At 55.5% G+C, this 23,196-nt stretch overlaps 1 protein-coding gene across 5 annotated transcripts in view; it reads left to right on the top strand.

Annotated features, from left to right (window-relative positions):
- Positions 1-1,769: 1,769 nt before the first annotated feature.
- Positions 1,770-23,196, top strand: part of IL11RA (interleukin 11 receptor subunit alpha) — a 71,154-nt gene continuing 49,727 nt past the window's right edge. The window contains exon 1 of one of the 5 annotated variants that reach the window (XM_088152835.1): positions 1,770-1,945. The gene's annotated coding sequence lies outside the window, so the exon portion shown is untranslated. The remainder of the gene's footprint in view (positions 1,946-23,196) is intronic. The other 4 variants (XM_088152833.1, XM_088152834.1, XM_088152837.1 and 1 more) reach the window with 4 other exon arrangements.

The raw sequence follows: 23,196 nt of genomic DNA on the forward strand, positions 1-23,196 counted from the left end.
TTAATGAATATTTTAAGGGGGGTTCTAATGTTAATCCACATTACATTCTTTACACAGATAGATCAGTTAATGAGAGCCAACAGAAGAGGACAGAATATATGTAGCTCAGGGCTGAACTGTGGAGTCCTTGTTAACGAGTTCATGAGGTAATAAGAACTCATTTCCAAGAGGTTAAAATTCCTTGAATATCTTTGGCCAAACTGAGGTTACTTTATGATAAAGGAGACTCCCAGCCACCAGATTTTCACCATACCATTGCGTTTTGATTTTAATATCTCTGTTATTTTGGAATGAGGCCTTACAGGAATATTCCCCCTTTTTTGGCCTATTTGGAGAGACGTGTGTGATTTGATTATGTGCCTCCAAATTGGTGTCAACTGTTAGCGATCACATAGACTTTCTCCATGGTGATCTGTCCTAACTTGGTTCTTCGGGTCTTCCAATGGTGCCCCCATCCCCGGCTGCTGGCCGTCCTCTTCTTCCCTCTGCTTCCAGAGTAAACGTGTGTCGTCTCTGAAAGCTCAGAGCTGCCAGGCACTTCTGGTTATTGATAGGTCAACTGTTAATCTTTGATCCAAATCACATGGGAAACTGGCACTTTGGAATAGCCCACATTTGAAATAGCAGAGAAGATGTTTTATTGGAATGGTTGGGCCAAGCGGTGGGATCCATGTTGTTTCGAAGTCCTTGAGAGGCTGTGTGCTGAATATGGCTTACCTCTCATAGTTGCCTGGCAATACGTACATGTACTGATCGAACCGCATGGCCCAGACGCTCCAGCAGCCTCCGAGGTACCTGCAATTTTAAGATCCTTGAGCAACGCAGTGTTTGAACAGAACCCACAATTCCATCTTATCAAGCATTTTTAAACAATGAACATTAGTATTATATATTCCAGCTGGAATTGTGGAGGATCAATGAGTCCAAGTGTCAAGAAATGTAACATATACTTTTCATTATTTAAAAGTCACTTATTCATCAGAACATATTATTTCATTTTTGTTGGACCCTCAAAGAATGCTCAAAAAGGGGTGGACATTCAGGGCTTTGTGCTGGCGGTCCGTGAGAAAGCGGGAGGTTCTGAACTCCCAGATCTGGCCTTGTCCGGCTGCGGCCCGGCGTTGGTTTCCGTCGCACCTCTTGGGACCGCTCCGGCCTCGGGCAGGCGAAGGGCCTGAAGGGGAGGCTGGACTCCATTCCCCAAAGACGGAACTTCCACCTCAGGAAGCGCTGCGGCTCCACCGTGCCGCAGCCCCAGTTGGTCGGTGGGGGGGATTGTCCGGCTACCAGTGAGCCTCGGCGGGCAGGGCAAAGGGCGGCGGGCTGGTCCCGCGGTGCCCACGGCGCGCCTGCCCCGGCAGAGGCGCCCGGCCTCCGGGGGCACCGAGGGGGAGGGGGCGGAGGCCGGGAGGGGCAGCGCTGCGGCTCTGGGACGGTCTCCGCGGGGCGGGGGGCTCAGGCCGGCCCCCTCCCGGGCGCCTTCAGAAAGATGCTGAAAACAGGACAGTGGCGGGGGGGGGGGCGCCGCTTCTATTCCGCAGCGACTAGCTCCGGGGTCTTCGGCTTCACGCCTGGCGCGGCGGTGGCCTTTGCTCCGCTGCCTTCGTCGCGCCTCTGGCAGGCGAAGGGCACCCGGGCGAGCGGGCGGGCGGTCAGCGCAGGGCGGCGAGCGGCGCTGGGCGAGCCCTTCCCGCGGCGGGACGCGGACCCGCTGGCCGGGCGCGCGCCTCTCGCGCGGCGAAGCAGCTCTGGGCAGCCCCCTCCCCCTCCCCCTCCCTCCCCCGGCAGCCGGACGTGGTTCCCTCGCTCGCCGGGCAGCCGCGGGAGGGCCGGCCGGGCGCCCGCAGCCCAGCAGAGGGAGAGGGAGAGGGAGAGGGAGAGGAGCGGGAGCGGGAGCAGGAGCCGCGCCTCGCCTCGCCTCGCCTCGCCTCGCCCGGCCGAGGAGGTAAGAGCCGCGGCGCCCGGCGGCCTCGCGCCCACCCCCTGCCAGGCCCCATCCCGGGAGGAACTTTCGCGGAGCTCCTCGGCCGGGGCGGGACGGGACCCCCCTGGCCCAGCCCGCGCGCCCCCCGCGCGCCAAGCCGGGGAGGGCCGCCGCCGAGGGGCTCTGCCCTTCGGGGCGGGGGCGCGGAGGGAGCCCGCAGCGGGAGGAGGCGAAGGCGGGCCGCTGCCCACCCGCCTGGCACCGGGCAGGCTGGAGGAGCCGCGGAAGGCCCCTGGAGGCGGGCGCCGCTGCCCAGGCTGCGACCGCCGCTGGCCCCTGCCCCCGCCCCAGGAGAGGGCGCACGGGAACTTCGTCGCGGGCATCCCAGCCGCAGCTGCCCCGCGGCCCTCCAGCCGGGCACGCTGGCCGCCCTCGCCGCCTCTTCCCAGCGCGCGCCCCCCCGCGCGGGCAGAGGTCCGGGACCTCTGGAAGGGGCCAGGAGGGCTGGGGGGGCGAGCATGACTCGGGGGAGGCTCCGGAGTGAACCCAGAAGGTGACTTTGACAAGCGGCGGCCGGCGGGACGGTTCGCTCGCCCCGCCCCGCCCCGCCCCGCCCGGCGCGGATCAGGACTCGGCTCCGCGGCTCAGGGCTCCCCCTCCTGTGGACTGCTGCGCTGCTCCTCAGGGTCCCCGAGGGCCCGGCGGGGCCCACGGCGGCGGCGGGGCCCACGGCGGGCTTTCCGGCACGCCCGGCACAGGCGGGCTCCGGGAGGCCGGCGAAGCGCTTGAGGATGCCGCGCGGAGAGGGGCAGGTCCGCCGGCAGCCCGTTGCAGGGGCCCCCGAGCCGCTGTGCGCGCCTGAAGGAAGCGCGTTTGTCGGGACCGGCTGGCGTAAGGAGAGGCTCTTCCTGGCGCCGGGGGGGCCGGGAGAGGCTCTCGCTCGGCCGCAGGGTCTGGGTTGCCTGGGTGTGCCTGCTGCCCCCCCCCCCGCTTGCCCCGCAGCAGCCTTCAGCAGGACACACACGGGCACAATGACCGCATTGACTTCTGGGCGCAGTGTTTTTCTGCCCTTCAGAACTCCCCACTGCACAAACCCGGGCGTGGGGCTGGGCTGTCTGAGGGACCGCTTCTCTCTGACGGTTTCTGCCCATCCCGTCAGGTCTGGTGGGAGGGCAGAGCTCCGTGCCCGGTCGCGTAGCGGGTCATCTGGCGACACCCAGGAAGCCTGCTTTCTGGAACCGCCTTCCCTGAGGTCGGAGGGGCCTCTCCCTGCCGGCCTTTCGCAAAGCAACACAGATCTGGCCTGTCTCCCAGGCGTGGGGGTTGGCGCTAGCCGAGCTCAGGGGCTGGGTGAATTTGCTGCGGATGGCCCGCCCTCTGTTGCCAGTTTTCCTTTCTGCTCAGTGCTTCCTTTCTACGTGCTTATGCTCTGGGGTGTTTGATACAGATGTTTTAGCCTGTAAACTAGTGTGTTAGTCGCTTGGCAGGATGGGGTGGCCGTATACATCTGACGAAGGAAGTGAGGTCTGCGGATCTCACTAACAGGCCAAGGAAACCCTTCTGAAGGCTTGGGCCCGTCAAGGGCTGCTGGCGCTCGGATTCTGAACAAGGTGGTTCTTTCACCCCTTACTAAGTTGGGAGTGTCCGTGAGGGCCTGGCCAGGAAGGGCTTTGCGAAAGGCAGGAAGAATCCTATTATTCATGAAGCACCCAGGGCGAAGGCCTTCCCTGCCAGCTGGCCTCGCGCACAGCCAGTCCTGTCCCCCACGATCTTGGGCAGTGGCTGACGCCATGGGCACTTGGTGGGCCCTCAGCCTCGTCATTTGGGCCTCCTCCTGTGCCACCGTTTCTTCCATGCAAAGCCCAGAGCTGGTGGCCACAGTGACCAACCAGAAAAGCTCCATGCGGCTCTCCAGGGGACCAAAGCTGGAGGGCCTCTTTGGGTGCCTGGCCTGAGAAGACCAGCAGTGGCCTGCTGGTGGTGCAGGAGGGCCATCCTTCCTGACTGTGCCGGTATGAATGACCTCTGCTTTCATGGCTGCTGGGTATGCCAGGCATGCTTATGATGAGGGGGCTGCTGGGGAGGAGGGTAGGTATTGCCCCCCCCCGCCTGCCCTGCGTCCACAGGGAATTTAGGGAGCATCATGGCAGTTGGTGAGATTTCAGGACCCTGGTGCTGCTCACACGCATTATCTCATTGCACGAATCCCGTTTGGTTCGTAAAGCGATGCCAAGAAGTGGACATCTGTGCTCCTTGCCATTCTGTGTCTCAGGAAATCTAATTCTGGGCCAACGAGCGAAAATGCATGTCTGAAGCTTAGTGCCTTACACAAGTGGCTTTTTTGGTTCTTGCTCCAAAGTCTGGCACGGTCCAAGTGTTTAAGCAGCATTGGATGCGGTAGAAGGAATGTAGCTGAGAGATTTATAACATGCTAATGCTCCATGGAGCCTCCACATTCAGAGGCAGCTTAGTTGGCCTGGGAGGCAGGGAACCCTCGGGAGGCGGCCGCCTTTGTCCTGCTCTGCCGGTGAGCTTTCTAAGAACGTCTGCAGGGGTGGTCAAAACCATCAAGATGGTGGCCACAGCGGCGTGACTGAAGCCCCGCCGGACTTTTATGGGCATCATGTGTGGGTGGCTGCTGCCTTGACTTTTTTGACCACACCCTGCAGACCCCGTGAGCCTCCCACTGGCCAAGGAGGCCAGATGTGACGGGGCTTGACCTAAGCGGGCAGGCAGATCTGATGTGTCCACAGCTTGATCGGTGGCGGGTAGGGGAGGGGATTTCTCTGCTGCTTCTTGAAAGGGAGCCGGACACAAGGCTCTTTTGTGACTGAGCTGGAAAGAAATGGAACAAAACTTGTGCATGTGCTGTTGAATGGACATTCAGTAAGTGTTAAAACATTAAGCAGCTGCTCGCCAGACTTCTGTGCTTTCACATCTTGTCCTTTTCATAAACCCTTTTCTTGCCCCACACCAGCCTTCAGTAATTCGGAACATGGACTGTGTTTGTTGCAGAAGAGGGAGGGGAGGGGAGGGGAGGGGAGGGGAGGGGCTCGGCCTCCTGCTGGATTTCTGCAAGCAATTCAGGCTGGTTTAAAGTTTACCAGCCTGTGCAATTTGGAGACATGTGCATTTAGCGCCTCGCCCAATCTCTCTTTCAGAGGTGGTACTGTGGGGATAATGGGAGTTCTAGTCAGTCAAATATACCTGGAGAGCCTTGGGTCTTTGGACCCTTTCCCTGGGGGTCTTTTGGTTGCTTTGCACCCAAAGTCTGGGGTCCTTTACCCCCCAGAGTAAACTTGGCAGCCAGCCAGCCCCTCCTCATGGGGCGGGGAGCCCTGGAACCGGTGGGTGCTTTAGAGACAGACGGAGGCTGCAGGGCAAAGGAGGAGGGATTTCTCCCGTGAGATTTTGGCAGCTGCCCATCTGAAGGAAGTCGCAGAAAGTGTGCTTCGAGGCGGTGGGGAGAGGGGTCGGATCTCTCCGGCAGCAGAGCCAATTTTCTTAGAGGGCGGCTGCCTGGGGAGGGGGCTTTCCCAGTCACGAGAAAATCTGAGGGTTCCAGGCTCTTGGTGCCCGCCACTTGAATGAAGCCCCCCCGGAGGGCAGCTGAAGCAAAGAGACCGTGTGTGGCTTCTCTGCTGAAGCATGAATGAATCAAGGAGTGAATGAACAAGCCAGCGGGTGACTCAGCTGCGTCAGTGCCGCCCCCTGCCCGCCCCCGCTGCGGAACCTGAATCCTTTTGGAAGCGGCCCAGCCGGCCCCTTTGGGGCCCGCAGCCTTATCGGAAACCTTCCCACCGTGATTTATGGCCCGTCTGCCGGCTGGCTGTCCTTTGTGGTCAGTGTCCTTCAAGCCAGGGGACGGCTGAGGCGTTCCAGCCAGGGCATGCGCGGCCCCGTGCGGGAAGGGCTGCAGGGGAGACCCTTCTGGGCAGCAGGAAGGCGGGAGGGGGGGCGCATGAAGGGAAAGCGCCTTGACGGGGAGAAGAGCGCTGCAACCGCTGGCGAGGCAGCACAGATTAAAGGACGAGCTTTTGGCATCCTTTCTCCGCCTCAGCTACTTGGTTTACTGGGTTGGAAACGTCTTTAGAAATGCTGAAGTGACAGAAGCAGGAAACAGGGTTGCCATGAGAAGATGCTGGTCTAAGCCTCTCCTGCGTTAGGGAATGTGCACATGCTCATCCTCTCTCCCACAAACCATGACAGCAAACCCAGATTCACCAGGAACAGTTTGCTCAACAAGGAGCCATGGCCAATTGGGGGTCTTTGATGGGTACACTTGCATCATGGTGTTAACACAGGGCTGTTACACTGCAGCTGTGTTCACACATGCTGACCCAGGTCAGTTCAACACCTTGAGCGCATGTCTGAGTGTGTTGTCAATCCCTGCCCCCTTGGTTGGTTTGAATTTCAATGTATTGTGTGAATTGATAAAATGGTTTAATTCAGTAACCAGATTAAGTGTATTGTGTGAAGCATTCCAAGTAAGTACCCTGAATTCTTGGACATCATTGCAAAGATGTGGGGAATGTGGAAGTTCATGGTAGGATGCGTTGTGAAACTAGTTTTAACCTTCAGATTTCTGAATTACACCCACTTCTCATTTAGTGACTATCTCAGTTAGTGACCCTTCGCAAGTGCGACGGTAATAAAAAATTCATTTTCCTATCAATGTGCACATTTATAACCAAATTTCGTGAGCCTGACAACAATGCATGCTGGAGTGAGAATAATGTACTGTACCACAGAACTTGATCTGAATGAGATGGCAGCAACCAGCGATTGTGAAGTCACGTGTTCACATAGTGACCATTCTGCTTAATGACTTAGTCGTTGGAATGAAACTTGGTCGCTAAATGAGGAGTGGGTGTAATTTCACTCAAAGGGATCCTTCTGGAAAACGCCAGAGTTCGGAGAAGGTGGCAGGACTGTATGAGGAGGTAAATAACGAGCAAGGGGAAGTTTGTGCACTGTAGGAACTCCGTCTTTTCCAACGTGTGTCTGGGAAATGCGTGTCTCAGGCTGACGTGTGTCTGTCTGCCCTTTGCTCTGCAACCGTCACCAGCTTGGTGTCTTCCAGAACTGTTGGGACTTCAGATCCCAGATTGCAAGGCCTGGGTGCACGCAATGCTTCTCTGGATCAGCACTTTTATAGGCTCTTTCATATCTAGTAGACAGGAAAATGGAGAGTCCCAGTTCACAAGTTCTTTCCACCATGGGTGCTTGTGCAGGAAGATGGTTGAAGATGTGACTGTAGTTCCTATCGCTCCTGCCACGTGGCTCAGCAGAACACAGCAGCAGACAAACCTGTTTGCGTGCAGAAGGCTTAAGGAGGAGGACTTGGCTTGGGGTTCTCCAGGTTATCCCTGCAGGGTGCTGGCACGCATTGGCATTCAATCAAAAAGTGCCCGTTAATGGACTTCCTCAAGTGGACTCAGTAGAAAACATTATCTGTGTTATATTAAGTCCAAGGAAATGTCTTTAGTATATATCACCTGCTCTGAAATACTGCCATTTAATTTCAATCGTTCATTCATTCATTCATCTATTTATCAGATTTGTGTGACCCCTGACTCCAGGTGTCTGATGAATGAAGATACGAATCAGGTGGATCCCCTCAAACCTCTTACAGTTCTTCCTCTAAAAACAGCTTACATTTGTAAAAAAAAAAAAAAAAAAAAGGGCCATTTATTTTAAGCAAACACCATGACAAGTTCTTTGTTTCTTTCACACTCATTCTCCTGCACAATTCTTCCCCTCTAATGCATTGAGCGAATTCCAAAATCAAAATCAGTAACCTTCTGCATTGCCTGCTGCTCTGCCAGCTTGGACATTTCTGCATAAAGTAAGATGTTGTTGTGCCGAGTTGGCTGTGAAATTGTGTGCAAGCAGTGGTTGTTTATGGCCTTGGTGACATCTCCAATTTATCTGGATCCAATCTTCTTTCAAGGCTAGTGCACATTCAGTACAAAGCCCCCTCCCCCCCCCCGTGTGCTGATTAGCAAGCTGGTTGAATGGGGTCTGGATGGCAGGACCAGTGGGGGCTGCCGGTGGTTCTCGTTTTGTGCTGAAGAGCGGTTCCTCCTTCAGTTGGAGAGCGGTGTCAGGACGGTGCCACAAGGACCAGATCCCCCCTGCCCTTCAGTGTCTTGATTAATGACTTGGAGGAAGCCGTGAAGAGGGCGCATACTGCATTTCAAAAGTCATGGGATAGCTAACATCTCAGAAGTTAGAAAGTAAATTCAAAACTATCTCCGTTGGAAAAATGGACTGGAAGTCACGGCGACATGGGCAGAGTTCTGCATTTAGGAAACAGAAATCAAGTGTTCAAGTACAGGATTGGGACACCTGACTTAGTTTCAGCCCTGTGAAAAAGGTCTTGTAATGTATCGGCTCTGAGGTGGGGCAGGTCAAGAAACTGGAACTCTGCTTTCTGGTTGCGAGACATCATAATGGAATCTCGAAAGCCTGGCACGCACACACACCCCCGCCCACTCTTACAACAAAGAGGGTCATCTCTTTCTTCCTCACCCTCCTCTCTTTCTGAGCTAAGCTGATGTTTTCCCAACAGCTGCCGCACACCTTCTCCAAGGCCATCTCCGCGCCCCATCCCAGAATAGGAGTTACTTGCAAGTTGAATAAGAGTCGGGGTGTCCCTGCAGGTGGCTGCAAAACGGGGCAGATGCAATTTTAGGCTGCACCAGTTGCATTATTTTCAGAACAAGGAAAGTCATGGTTCCACTTTGGTCTGTGTTACTCAGACCCCGCCTTGACTGTTGGATCCAGTTCTAGATCCCACCCTGAAGATCCAGACAAACATAGAATCGTAGAATCCCAGGGTTGGAGGTCTTCTAGTCCAGCCCCCTGCCCAAGGCAGGGGTCCTCATGCCATCTCCGACCAAGGGTTGTCCTGTCTTTGTCTGAATACCTGGAGCAGTAGGGCACCCACAACTCCGGGGGGCTGGCTGTTCCGCTGCTTAACAGTTCTCATGGTTGACTAGTTCAGGGAAGCAGAAGGGGTTGCTGGAAACTTTTAAGAGGAGACTAAGGAAAACGGATATATTTAGCCTTAGGGAAAGTCAGCTGAGGGGGAACATTATCCCACTTTGAAACACTTGAAGGAGGGTCATGCCGAAGAAGCTCTAGGCCTTTATGCATCATCTCAGAGTGAGGACGTGGAGCTATGGGTGTTCGGGACAGGCAGGCTGATTCCAAAAGGGGTTGATCACAGCATCCAGTGACCCAGAGTGGGGCTGCGGGTGGGGTGGGCTGCAGCAGCACACATCTGGTAAAGTGGAGGCTCCACAGTCATCCGTCTGGGATTCTGTCATCTGGATAGTGGGAGATGGGGGTGGAGAGGAGGGCCTGGGGACCCTTCCCAATGCCAGTTCCTAGGATGTGGCCCTTCTGGAGCACTGCCCATGGAGCAGGAGGAAGCCAGGCGAAGATCCCCCCCGAGACCCCCCTGCAGTTTTGCCTCCCCCTCCCCACGGTTGTCACTGCCAGCTGCTTTGTGGGAGGAGTGCGGATGTGATTTATTGTGAGTCCTCTTGATGGGACCCATGCAGGTATCTTACCATCAGTGGGTTAAAACAGACCACGGGAAACGAGGGAGGAGGGCAGAAAGGGGGCCGTGCAGGAATAGAACCTGTCATTATTTCAAGGCCAGGCGCTCGGCCTTGATTACAGAAGCCCCGGCGGTGGTTAGGGGATGATCCAGATTTTAAACAAACTCTGGGCCGGGGCCACTTGGTGTCCGGAAGGCTGAGACTGTTTACGGCGCCGTTCCAGCAGGCTGGATTCCTGCACAGAGAGGTTTTCCTCTCCGAGGGCCGGAGGGCGGCTGACCACAGGCGCATCCCCATGGCACAGAGAGCCGCTCCAGACCGCGGGGGCTACGGAGTGGTGCCCCCCCAGAGAAAGAGCTGTTTCTCTGGGGCCCAGGGTCACCTCTCTCTGAGCTCTGGGTCAGCAGTTCTGAATTTGAGACTTTGGGGGTGTGATGCATTCTCTCTTCCATGGCCCCGGCTGGAAATTGGGTGGGAGACCAACAGGCGAGACTGGGAAGTCCAGCTGGTGTCCTGGAAGAAGGCAGGGCGATGGACGAAAGTGACGGTTGCCAAAGTGTCCCTGAGGAATCAGGTGATTCAAAGGAGTCCTTCCTGTGTGGAACTTCCTGGGCGTAAAATTCAAGCAAGCTGTGATAGATAGTCAGACAGACTGAGCGATCGGAAATAAGAGAGTGACAAACCATGTGTACTGGGGAGGGATGAAAACATAAAGGTGTTCTATTGTTTGTTTTGATTTCTGTCCCCCCCCCCTTCTCCCGGGAGCTCAGAACCTCTCCTTCCTGCAAACTTTCCCCATGACACCATCCCTATAAGGGAGGCCAAGTGGAGAAAGGATGCCGGCCCGAGCCGCTGGGTGAACTTCTGGGGCTGGGGGGGGCTGATAGCTGGCTCAAACCCCTTTGCCCCCTCCCCAACCCTGGAATTGATAACTGCAAATAATTGGGTGGTCTGTCCCTGGGTTGGGGAAAGGGCTGGGGGGCAGCTTCTGCTTGGTGACCTGCCATGAATTCCTGGGTTACGTTGGGACCCCTCGTGGGGGGAAGTGCTGTGGCCCCAGGGCGCCCTGGGTGCAGCTGCGCTGAAGGCGGGAAGGTGCCCTGCTTTGCCTGGAAGGAAGAGCAGATCTCTTCGCTGGCCAGGCTGGGAGGGAACCCTCGGGGCGCCTGCTGCTCTCCTGAAGAAGGTCCATGCGCAGGGACGTGCCCCTCTGGCACAGCTGGAAAGGCACGTCCTGGAATCCTGCCTCACCGGGCCTGGAAGCATGTGGGGCGGGTCTCTCCTCAAGGGGACAGAGGGCCTTGGCACGGAAACGGCCTGCTGCAGTTCTGCTTTGCCGCTGAATTTTCCAGAGTCCGGGAACACTCGGTTGCCCCGTGTCCGAGCCCTGAAGTCAGGGCTTGATTGTTTTATGAATGAATGACCGTGCCGGCACAAGGATTTCTGCGCTCCCGACAGCCCCAGTTTGTGAGTGATAAGTAATCAGCAGCGCCTGTGGCTGCTTGGTCTCATTTCCCCGACCTTCCTCATTGCCCTTCCCAGCACCGTCGCCAAACAGGACTCCAAATAAGACCTACCGTTGGCTTGTTTACTCTGCTTGATGTGGGGATATCACACCGGGCCTCTCTGCAGCCAGCACCCAAAGTTGTACAAGGTCTCTTCCCCCCTGCACGGGTCGTGGTGATGCAGAGACATGACTAGGCAGCTGGAGCTTTTTTCAGAATGCCTTTATTTAAGAGTCTGCCCGTTATGCTGCCTCCTCCAGATTTAACGCCCCCAAACAACAACCCTGTAGGGTCAGCTGAACTAAATTCACCCAGTAGGCTTCCATGGCTAGAGCTGGACTTTAATTTGGGCACCTCTGGTTCTGGTCCTGCACTGGCAGCCCATTCGTGGCGTTTCTTTTAACATATTTCATGTGCATGTTGTGGCTTTGTGCCACAAACCCAAGTAGGCCAAGATGGAGACGGGAGGCTGGTAGTGTGGAATGGGAAGATGGTGGGTTCTCACCAGAAGTGAAAGATGGGACGCCAATCAATCAATCAATCAATCAATCAGTCAGCCAGTCAGTCAGTCAGTCAGTCAAACACACACACACAGCCCTGGTCTTCGCTGTGGAGGGAACCATCATGGGAAACCCTTGTAAGGTTTACTTGTTCAGCCCTAATGTGTTGTGTGAACATAGCTGTTGCCTTTTGCTCACCCAGGCTTAAGGTGAGCCACACCTTAGTTCAGCCACAATGAACTAGGTGGGTGGTCCTCTGAAAGCACAAAGGCTTTGTGAGAAACGTGTAATCAAAATTCCAGACGTTGATCTTAGATAAGAGGGAAGCCAGAGAGCAGTTTGTCTGCAGTGGGTTTTGTGCACGGGGCCATACTGATGCGCTCCCTTCCAGTGTGCGCTTCAGTGGCCCTGCCAGCTTCTCCTGGTCAGGATGGCACTAGCACGTTCTGTAAGGCTGGCTGGTGTGCCCAGAGATGCTCCAGAGGATGCTGTACCTTATCTTTTCCCCCGACGTGCTGGTTCTGCCTTCTCTGCTTTATCTTTCTAACGATGGGTGCGCCCTGAAAAGAGTCCCTCATTTTTCTTGTGCAAATCCATTTCTGATGTTCCCTGTCAGCTTTATCCTCCTGTAAGTGTCACTGCTGATCGAGAAGCACCGATTCCATCTCCATCACACGCACGCTGTTCAGCCGGATGCCGGGGATCTGTCACGCCTGGCAAATATTTGCAGATCCTTTGACAAGATAGACTCTCACCTCTGCCCTCTTCTGCAGCGATGAGAGCCTGGCCCCTCTGAGCGTCTCTGCTGGGCTTTGCCAGGCTTCCCTGACAGCTATTAAACGTGCATGTTAAAAACCAAACCGTATTTCTGGTGGGTGTGTTTAGAAATACCTTCTGAAAGCGCAGCAAATTGCTCTTTCCCATGACAGAGCTGCTCCGGAGGGAGGATAACGGTCCCAGTCTCAGCAGAAGCCTTGCGACTCCGGTGCAGCCGCTGGGTGAAGTCGCCACGGTGATTCCCTCCCACGTTCCTACTTGTCTGTGTTCTCAGGGGATGGAGGATTCCCACAGAGAAGCCAGGTGGGGAGGGGCCCCTGTGGCCCTTGAGCCACCCCCAACACTCAGGGCAGGAATCTAAACTCAGCCCCCCCCCAAAGGTCTGTCCAGCCTCCAGTTGCGCACATCCAACGAAGGAGAACCTCCCACCTCTCTGCCCTAATGAGCGGAAGTTTTTTTAACATTTGGTCAGATCCTGCCTGTCTGCAGCTTCACCCCTGGTCCCTCACCTGCACTTTGGAAGACAGAGAACCAGTCTTGCCCTTCCCTGTGAATCTGCTCAGGTGTTTGAAAAGGGTGCCATAGCTTCCAGTCTTCTCAAGGCTGTGCCTCAGGCGTAGTTTCTGGCCACCTGATCCTCTTCATCGTCTGCTGTGAACCTCTTCCAGTTTCTCTGAGTCCTTCTGAAAGGGGATGCCCAGAACTGGGCCCTGTCCTTGGGGTGGCCTCTGCCTGGTCGTGTGCTGGAGCCAGCTCGCGCCAGTTCGCAAGAACCACCTGTAAATGTTCTGGGATTTTGCGAGCCAGTTGAGAGCGGAGCCGAGCCGCTAAGCCTGGCATGCCAATCAGCTGTTCTGCGGTGCGCAGTGTGGTGCGGCTGCGGCAGTGGAGCCAGTAGAGCCGCTTCTTAAACATTTTCCAGCACACCGCTGGCTCTGCCCGAGCCAGGATCAAAGGGAACAGTGTTTCCTGTGACTCGGCAGCGGCACGTCTGTCCCTGGAGGCCGCCACACCTGCCAGAGTGCTTCTGTGAGAGATTTGGGAAAGAGAAGGGAAAGGGGGCCTTGTAGCCAATGCTGCCTCTGCCTGGACCACCGTAAGCAAGGGGAAGGGGAAAGGAGGCGCTTCGTTCTGCTACGGGGTCAGAGGGGCCTGATCCAACGAGCCCCCAGCCTCAGGAGCTGGCAGGCGTCCGTCCCGGAAGCAGGCCAGGGAGCCGGTTGTGACTCACTGAACGCAGAGGCCACCAGGCGCCGACTGATCTGGGCAGCCATCAGCAGGAGCAGGTGCGGGCAACTCGGGTAATAAGGGCCACATCCTGGCATGACACTGAGCCCCAGAATCCGCTGGCAAGGTGATTGGCGGGCTCCTCAGGAAGCAGGGGTGACTGAGCCCCTAACGGAGTCCCACCTGCAGCCTCCAGGACACTGGGCCCCTTGGGACAGCTCCCCAAGCTTGGAGCTGCCGGCCCCTCTCCTGGCCCCAGCTCTGCTCTCAGAGTCAAGGCTTTACGACTCAGACTGGCTGGTGGAACTTGGGATGTGGACTGGCCCAGACCGCTCTTCTTGCCCTGCCCTCCCTGCCATTGCCTCACCCTGTTCTTCCCAACAGCCACGTGCCGTGGGCTGCCCCTCTTCTAGCCCTGCCCTTGTCCCCACGATCTGGATGGGGCTCTGTGGAGCTCTGGCTGCTGGACCCCTTGGCTTCAACCCACGCTGGCATCCCTGGCCCTGAGCCCGGCTACCAGGCAAGACCTCAGCCACTCTGCATTTCCCCTGGAAGTTGGTTGCATCTGCTCAGCCAAGATTTTGCCTGCCTGCTTAGCTTCTGAGTTACACCTCGTCATTCACCCAGTTGCAACTTGCTACGGTGTGACTGCTCAGCCCAGAACTAGGCACCTGTTGCTTTCCTCAGTGGGCAGCATGCAGGAGGGAGGGAGCAGCCAGTGCGGAATAGCGCCCCCCACAAGACCCTCTCTCCCAGGGCCTCCTTAACCCTTGCATCGCCGGGGTTGGAGATGCCGTTGAGGCCTGGCTCAGCCATGTGGTCTTTGGCAAAGTCTGGTCATGCTAAGGGGATGATGATATGGTTAAGCCCCGAAGTCTCACCATTGGGAGCTCCATTCTGAGACACACTCACACACACTCACACTCACACTCACGTTTCCTGTCTGGAGAAGCACGTTGGGGAAGTCTGAAAGTCAGGGGGTTCACCAAAGCAGGATTGTTCCAAGTTGCCTACCAGCCCTTTGAGGTAGGCCAGGTGAGGAAACAGACATCACAGGCAGTCCTAGAACTTTACTGATATAGGCTGTAACCATCACAGAATCAGGAAACCCCTTTCCTTCCTCTTATACCAAACAGAGTCAAAGCGGGGCAGTCTTGAGTTTCTTTCTCACACCTTCCTGTTTTCCCAGACTGAGCTCCGGTTTTCCTAATGTTTCTCCAAGGTCAACTCTGTGCTCCTCTCCACCACCATTTTGGAGGGAGCAGTCCCAAATAGGAATGAGCTCAGTGTGATCTTGCAGCTCAACCTCCGTGGAAAATGCTCCAAAGGGGATTTCCACTGGACCATCTCAGTTTTTCCAGATGGAATTGCTGCCTGGTGGGGCCACAGCGGGAATGCAGGGCAGCAGCCTTGGGTGGGCTTATAAGGCAGGCAAGCGCCAGGCCCCAGGCAAGCGCCAGGCCCCAGGCCCCCTTCCTTTGTAGCAAGGACCCCTACCCTGGCATTATGGGCATGATAAGGGCGACAATTCGCACTTCCACCTGGCGGGAGGGGGCCTCATTTATGCTGGCCGTTCGGTTTCCTCAAGGCTGCGCAGGGCACCTCTTTACCACTTGCCCTGGAAGGAGAGCGAGAGGCACTCCTGGAGGAGGCCGACAGCCCCAGCGGACAAAAGAAAGGAAGGGGTGGGCAAGGCCACCTTGGTCGTCCCCAGGGAAGCAGACTTCCTCCTCCTCCTCCTCTTCCTCTCAGCGCGTCAAAGCTCATCATAAAAGATTTACAGGGAAGATAAAGAAGCAGCTCCTGTGCGGAATGCCACGGAGCAGCTCGGGTGCCCTTCTCGCCCCCCGCCCATGAATTTCCTCCAGACGCAGAGCAGGGGGGCCAGGGCCACCTGCAGGTTTGTCCTCTGCCCTGCCCTCGGGAGGAGGAGGAGGAGGAGGCTTCTCCCTGCCGCCCCCTCCGTCTGGGATGATGCTGGGGGCCCGGCTCATGTCTTCGCCCCTCGGGTGGGACCGGATCGGGCAGAAGGAGGTGGCAGAGTGACGGTGAGGCCGGGAAGTGTAAAACTGGAGGTGAACAAGGCGTGACGAGTCTGTAGCAGAAAAATTAAGATTCTCACTAGTATTTTCATTTTAATCATAATCTGTCTTTTCGAAGGATAGGTGTAGGGCTGCTCCGATGTCTTGTTCGTCTGATGCTGGGCCTAAGCATGCTGCCCTCAGGCTGCAATCAGATTTGGTTTGGGGAATGGTGGGAACTGCAGGCTGGAAAAGGCGACATCAAATCTGCAATTCTGCCATATCCCCATCAGACTAAAAAGAACGTTGCCCATGATTCCTGTCCCGGCATAACGTCATGTTCAATTAATGGCCTTGGCGTGGTTATTGTCAGCCCCCCACCCCACCCCCCAGTGCACCAGACCAAGAAATTAACTTTCCAGGATGGCTAAAACCACTCTTATTGAGATTGGCTACAGCAGCCAAATCTTGCCGGTCTTCCCCTCCTTACATCCATGTGAATTAAGGAGGTTCCTCTCTGAGCCGCTTCCGAGTGTTATCCGCATGTCCTGGACTTAAAACGTGCCTTACCCCTTGGGGCCTGCACGCCTCCGTCAAGGTCATCTTCCTGGCCCTCTATGCTTGCGGACTTAATCTGTGTCCTGGGTCTGCCTTGAACCGTAACTGGAGACAGTGTGGGACGCAGCCACTCTGGTTAGGCCTGGGCTGTGAGCGGAGCTGCGAATTATTTGCGCCCATCCCTTTCATCCAAGCCTGCTTCTGTACCAACGACCTCGCTGGACCTTTACCTCACCAGGGCGAGCAGGCTGTGCGAAGGGAGCAGCCACGCAGGAGGGCCGAGTCAGCCAAAGGGGACTCGGGAATTGCTCCTTTCCTCGCCAAGACCTGGGCACCAGCAGCCGGGGTGTTGTCACTGCAGTCCCAGCTGCTCCTCTCCAAACGCAGCAAAGCCCAGGTTTGCTGGGGGCACAGAGCAATCACACACGCGCACTAGCACCTAGGCCTTGGGCTCGGCGAGCTCTGGGCTGCAGAGAGCTGCCTTCCCCCTTGAGCCCAGCTCTGCCTTCCCTCTGCCCCACAGGATCTCAGCACCGGCCCAGCTACTGGCCAGGCTTCCTGAATAATCCCGCTAAGCCAGGCTCTTTCGAAAGAGCAAAAGCAGACCCCCCTCCCCCGGAGAGTTTGGGGAAGGGTTTTCCGCTTGCCCAGATCTTTGCGCTGGGTTAGGAAAATATTTGTCCTTTGCTCCTTCCCCAATCTCCTTGAAGATGCCAGTGACTAACCCTTCCTCATTCCCTGCTTCTCCGTTGACGGGCTGGGCCAAGCCACGCGTGACTGACCGTGTGGCCCTCCTGCAGTTTCCCAGAGCTGCTAGTTTGATTCTTGGTCTGATTGCTCAATATATGGATTTTCAGCGCATGCTGATTCTTCTACGGTTTTACCCAGCTTTTTAAGGTTTTTTTTATCCCACCTTTATTATTTTTATAAATAACCCAAGGTGGCGAACATACCTAAAACCCCTTCCTCCTCCTCCTCTTATTTTCCCCATAACAACAACCCTGTGAGGTGGGTTGGCTGAGAGAGAAGGACTGGCCCAAAGTCCCCCAGCCGGCTTTCGTGCCTCAGGCAGGATGAGAACTCAGCGTCTCCTGCCTTGTAGCCTGGGGCCTTCGCCACGAGACCAGCTGGCTTGGTGGCATGTTAATTCTTGACGTGGGTGCTTACAGGCTTCGCTTCCTTTGCGGTTCCGTGGATTGCAGGAGCCGCGCAGATGGAAAGAAGACAGTAGGATGCGGGCTTTCCCGGCATGCCACTTTCAGCCCCACGAGACTGGAAGGGCCCTGGCAGCACGGGGGTCCCCCGGCAAAATAGGAGGCAAGACAGTCCCAGAATAGGGCAATACGTTCCAGCCAGAGAGTCTTTCCTGGAAGTGGATCTGTTTGGCATGAGATGCTGCTGTGCATAAATATCATAGGATAATTTAAAAAAACAACTTCTGAGAGTGGATTTTCCCAGGGGAAGGAAAGGTTAGAGAGCCAAAGACTTGAGGGCGGGGGCGGGGGAGTGGCCAGAAAGCTAATCCAGGTCACTCCATTCATTTTAGCATCTGGGGAATGGGAAGATTAGTCTTCTGGGCCAGGGGTAAGGCAGGACTTTCAAGATAATCCACAGAATTTGAATTCGTTTTTTAAAAGGAAGGCAGAGAAGAACAGTGTGGATCGCAGAATCCTGGTGCTCAAAGGGAATAAAGTTATGGAATCAGCTCCTTGCTCTGCAGGACCCCAGACCCAGCCCAAGCATCCTTGGCAGATGTCTGCCTGAATGCATCTAACGGGAGCCTCCCAAGGACCTCCCAGGTCACCGGCTCCTCTTGCCAGTTGTTCTTCTTGCTAGTGGGCCGTAGCCCATGGCCTCTTCGCTACAAGGGCGGGGTTTGCCCAGTGAGCCAGGTTTCTTCAGGGCAGCATTGGACCTCAGTAGGAACCACTAATTTGGCATGAGCGCTTTACTTCTGGCCCCGCTGAATTCAGAGCTAGAAAGGACTGGGAATGTAATAATAATTTTAAAAAGACGAAATGCTACCGTGTTTTAGAAGGGTATGCGTAAGTATCTTGCATTCATTCTTTTAAAACAACTTCTGAAAGTAGATTTTCCCAAGTGAAGAAAAGGTTAGAAGGCCAGAGATGCTGGCGGGGTCTCTGGGCATCAGGTGTTTCTGTCTAGACCGTGGGGGCCTCTTCCTCCGGGGCAGCAGGCGTTAGGTTGCTTGGCTGAGCACCAACCAGCCAGTGGAAGGAAGGAAGGAAGGAAGGAAGGAAGGAAGGAAGGAAGGAAGGAAGGAAGGAAGGAAGGAAGGAAGGAAGGAAGGAGGGAAGGGAAGGGAAGGGAAGGGAAGGGAAGGGAAGGGAAGGGAAGGGAAGGGAAGGGAAGGGAAGGGAAGGGAAGGGAAGGGAAGGGAAGGGATTCTCTGCACCTTCGCAGTTGAGAAAGCCCCGCAGCCCCTTTTGCTGGTGCTGTTCGGCTTGCGTGAACTTGATTCCCCGGGCTTTGAAAATCACGGGTGGCCGCCAGTCGCTGTAGCCAGTGCAAGATGCGTGCCTGTGTTGCCCTGGGAGACTCCCCAGCAATGCTGACCTAACTCAGAAAACATTTGGAAACGGGGCGGGCAGCGAAGAACCCTCCTCTCCCCCCTCTGCCCGCCTGAACAGAGGAGAGCTCCAGTGAGCAGCCTCCAGCGGGGTCCCTGTTTCTACTTCGCTGGCAGCAGCTGAAGATGCTGGGACGGCCTTGCCGGAGGGGCTGAATCCTCAGTTTGCACTTCAGCAGGGACCCCTGCGCAAACCGAGAGAGAAGTGGGGCGGGGGGGGCTTGGCTTGGCTTGGCTTGCTTCCTGCAGCGCATCCTGGCTGGGGGGCAGAGCGGGGAGGCAACGCTTGACTACTCGGGTTACAGTGGGGCTCATTGAAAGCCAAAGGAGGCCCCTGGGAGCGCTGCCAGACTTTCAGCGCGGAGGGGTTGGGCAGAATTCCTGCCGGCAGAAGATTTACCGCTTGCCCTGTGAAGTGTTTGCATGAAGAGCCACGCAAAGCCAGACTGCTCCTTCGGGAGCCTCCCAGCCGGGCAGGGAACAAGGCAGGGTGGGGCCTCCTCTGCCTGGTCACGGAATCGCAGCCGGGATCTGGGCTCAAGGGCCGCGAGGGAAGGAAGAGCTTGGCCCCCTGTGCAGACCGAAATGTGCCCCTCGGAAGAGAGGGGGTCCCCAGGGGACAGACCTGGGCTGGACCTTCGGGGGGCTGAACAGCTTGGCTGGGTGCGCCCTCTTCCGAAAGGCGTGGGGTGAAGTGGGAGGAAGCCTGTATCCCCAAAGCGTTCTTCAGCCACTCGTGCAAAGGCAGGCTGGCACAGGGTTAACCTTGGTTAGGTTGCTGCAGCGTAGTGCCCAACCCACTCGGCAAATTTACGATTCAATGCGTTCTGCACACCCGGGCAAGCGTTCTCCGGCGTCTTTCTCAGAAGGGCTCCTTTCCTGCTTTCCTCCCTCCCTGAGTGGGGAAATAGACCTATTTGCCTGTTGCACTCACGCCCTATGCAAAAGTTGGTCACTGTTAGCTTTGGATAATGGGAGCAGGGGCAGGGAGGGGCTGGGCATGTTATACAAATGAATTGGGCAACTTTGTGATTCAGTGTATTATGCAAAATTACAAAAAAAATTAAAACCACCAAAGAAACAAATAAATAAAGGGTAAGTCAGAGGTGTCTGCAGGGTGTGGTCAAAAAGGTCTAGATGGTATAGTTGAATTGCCACCTGAGTTTCATGCGTGTCATAAAATGTCCTTAATGTGCCACACACAAATACCAGGCAGAGCTTTGATCTCACAATTGCCATCTTGACTTTTTTGACTATACCTTGCTGATACCCTTACAGGTAGTCTTTGCTTAACAACCACAATTGGGACCGGAAGCTAGGTCACTAAGTGATACGGTTGTTACATGAATCATCATGTGACTGGACCCGATTTTATGACTTTTCGTGTGGCGCTTGTTAAGCAAATCACCACAGTCATCAAGTGAACCATGTGGTTGTTAAGCAAAACATGCGGTCGTTAAGTGAGTCACGTGGTTCTCCATTGATTTAGCTTGCCAGAAGCCGGCTGGGAAGGTTGCAAATGGTGATCACATGATCCCGGGACGCTTCAACCGTCGTAAGTGCAAGCTGGTTGCCAAGCGCCCGGATCACAATCATGTGACTGCAGGGGTGCTGCAACAGTTGTAACTTCAGGCACCGATCATAAGTCACTTTTTTAGCACCGTCGTAACTTCAAACAGTCACTAAACAAACAGTGGTTAAGCAAGGGCTACCTGTATGAGTAACAGCGTTAGACCTTTTGTGTGAATGCAGCCTCTTTCCTTCATCCGTTAATATTCTAATTTGCCTTCTAAGGTTTCAAGGCATTTTACAGCAATGTTGTTTAGTCGTTAAGTCGTGTCCGACTCTTCGTGACCCCATGAACCATATTGCGCCAGGCCTTCCTGTCCTTCACTGCCTCCTTGAGTTGGCTCAGTTTCATGCTCATTGCTTCAGTGATGCTATCTAACCATCTCATCCTCTGCCGTCCTCTTCTCCTCTTGCCTTCCATCTTTCCCAGCATCAGGGTCTTTTCCAAAGACTCCTCTCTTCGCATTACAGCAATGAGTTCAGTTTAAATCACTGCTTAAAATATGTACTGTAAAATAAAATGTCCAGTCGACAGCAGAAATAACCGAACACCGTAGCATATATTATTTTTAAAACCTCGGAGAGCTAAACACCACTCTGAATAGGGCATTAACTCCCAGATTGCCAAGATCTTCCTAAAAAGGAAATCTGCGGGTGGCCAGATCTGTCCTCGGAAAGAAAGGCCAGAGGCGTGACCTCAAGTTCTAATTCCTGGGACTCTGCCCATATACCACCTGCGTGACCTGGCTTCCAAAGGAACCTTTTTCCTGGATTCACCCCATGCAGTGAACCAGCAACTACCCCACTGGTTGGATTCCCACAACATGCAAAGCCACCCAAAAACCTTCAAAATGTATTGAAGAAACCAGCCTGCTCCTGCTGTGCCGATGCAAGTTCTGGGCTTTGGCTGACCCGGTTAAGTGTGTTGTGTGAACACACCTGAGAGCTGGGCAGGCAGGGTGGCTTGGGAGAAGAGGTCCTCCGTGCGTTCTGGCCCGAGCGTTCGGGGTTTGGAATAGCATCCAGAGTCACACCGGAAAGTGCTGGAGCTGATTTAGTGCAGTGGCTGTGGCCAAGTTGGTGGCCCCGGTGCTGCACCTGGGCCGGTGTCTCCTCGAAGAAGAGCCCTTGGCACTGCTCCAGATGCGAGGCAGCTGAGTCAGGAGATGCCATGGCAGCTGGCTGACCAGGGAGGGGGCTCGACAAGGCCCCACAGAACTTTTTTTCTGATGTTATGGATCAACTGCTTTGAAAGGGACGTGATCTTCCTCCTCGAAGTTCGTTAAGCAGAGAACAGGGAATTCTGGAGAGGACATCCCCTGCACCAGGATGGGACCAGCTGACCTCTGGAGGACCCTATCTGAAATTTGGCCTTCAGTGAACCAATGCCCCTTGGCTCTTGGCTTTGGGGGAAGAAGCAGTCTCTCTGCCCTCTCTTCCAGAAGAGCCCACAGAGTGAAGGTCCCAGGATTCAGGATTGACAGTCAAAGGATCCCAGATGGTTGGAGCCAAGGGTCTGGTGGGACCTCAGGAAGCTCGTGTGGACAATGAAAGTGCAGGGAGAGGAAGGCAAAGGCAGCTCTCCATCGACCTGGCCTCTCCGGGTTGAGCGACAATGCCCATCAGCCCCGGCCAACACATGCTGGGAGCTGCCAGGCTAGAGAAGGCTGGTCACAAGCTTCCAAGCCTGTTTGGCCAGCGGCGGACCTCTCTGGAGCTGCTGCAGTTGCAGCCCAGGCTTCCTCCCAAGAGGGCCGCCCCTCTGACTTGGCTCTGCTCTGCCCACAGGCCCTCGCAACTCCTCACAGGCTTTTAAGATGCCAGCGAGGAAACCACCATGCGCAGCCTTCCCTCCCAAGATTGGGCAGCGGGCTGGAACACCGGGGGTGCGTGAAGAGGCCATTGTGCGTTCTCTCCCTTTAAAAAAGTGCAGGTGGATCTGCGTCGCTCCCAAAGGCCTGTTGTGGGTTGAGAGGCATCCAGCCAAGCATCGCAAAAGCCCCGATCGCGTTCTCCTGCTGCAGTCCTTCTTTCTCTGCATGCAGTCGGGTAGGAGGCGGGCGGTGGGCAGTTATTCAGATGCTGTCGTATCTCAGACCATTTTGCCTTCCCCGAGGGGTGACAAAGATGGTAGCCAAGCTGTAAGGTTGCTGGCTGGGGAATTCTGGGCGTTGAAGTCCACACATCTTCCAGCTGCCAAGTTTGAATGGGAACAGAGAACAGGCCGCCAAGGAACAAGGGTTGCTTTTTGAGCTGGGGGGACGCTGGGGGAGAGAAGATGCTGGCTTCTTCCTCCTCTTCTCTCTGCAGTGGCTTTTTGGTGAGATGACTGCAGGTATCTCCTGAGGTCTGGAGAGGGTGGAGACACTGCCCAGATCCCCACAGAGTTTCTGCTTGTGGTTGGCTGATATTCTTGCATGATGGAGCTTGATTGCCTGGGATCTCTGGGGCCGGGGGGGAAGGATCAGGAAGTGGGCTTGAGGGCTGTTTGGTTGCTCGGTTTGGCGGAGGGAGATCAGGGAGTGGCTCTCTGGCTTGGTGCACTTGTGGCCCTTTGCACCACTCTCTGCAGTGTGGTAAAGGGCCTTGTGGGAAAAGACCAGGAAGAACGTAGCGCATTTAAAATAAAAGAAAGAGCAGAATTCTGCTTTTTGAGACTGCTGGAGTGGACAGGATCTGTGCAAGAAGTGGTTGGGCCTCCTGGAAGCTTGGAAAAGATCAGCATCTCTTTGGGGCTTATAAACCCAGACTGGGTTGGGGGGTCGATTGGATGAGCCAAGGGGCTTCCTGGTATGGGAAGAGGGACTGTTTCTGTCAACTGCCCTGGAAGCCTTTCAGTCCCCTTCAGCTTCTACAATAGGCTTGTTCTGGCAGCAGTTGCCTGTTCCCCCTTGTAGCCCCCAGACTTTGAACCCGCCTGCCATGGATTTTACCCACATGCTTCAGAGAGTTTC

The sequence above is a fragment of the Python bivittatus genome, unplaced genomic scaffold, assembly GCF_059951505.1.
Source record: "Python bivittatus isolate LINGU-HERP-01145 unplaced genomic scaffold, Pbiv_v1 ctg000570_np1212, whole genome shotgun sequence".
In the NCBI taxonomy this organism is placed as follows: Eukaryota; Metazoa; Chordata; class Lepidosauria; order Squamata; family Pythonidae; genus Python; species Python bivittatus.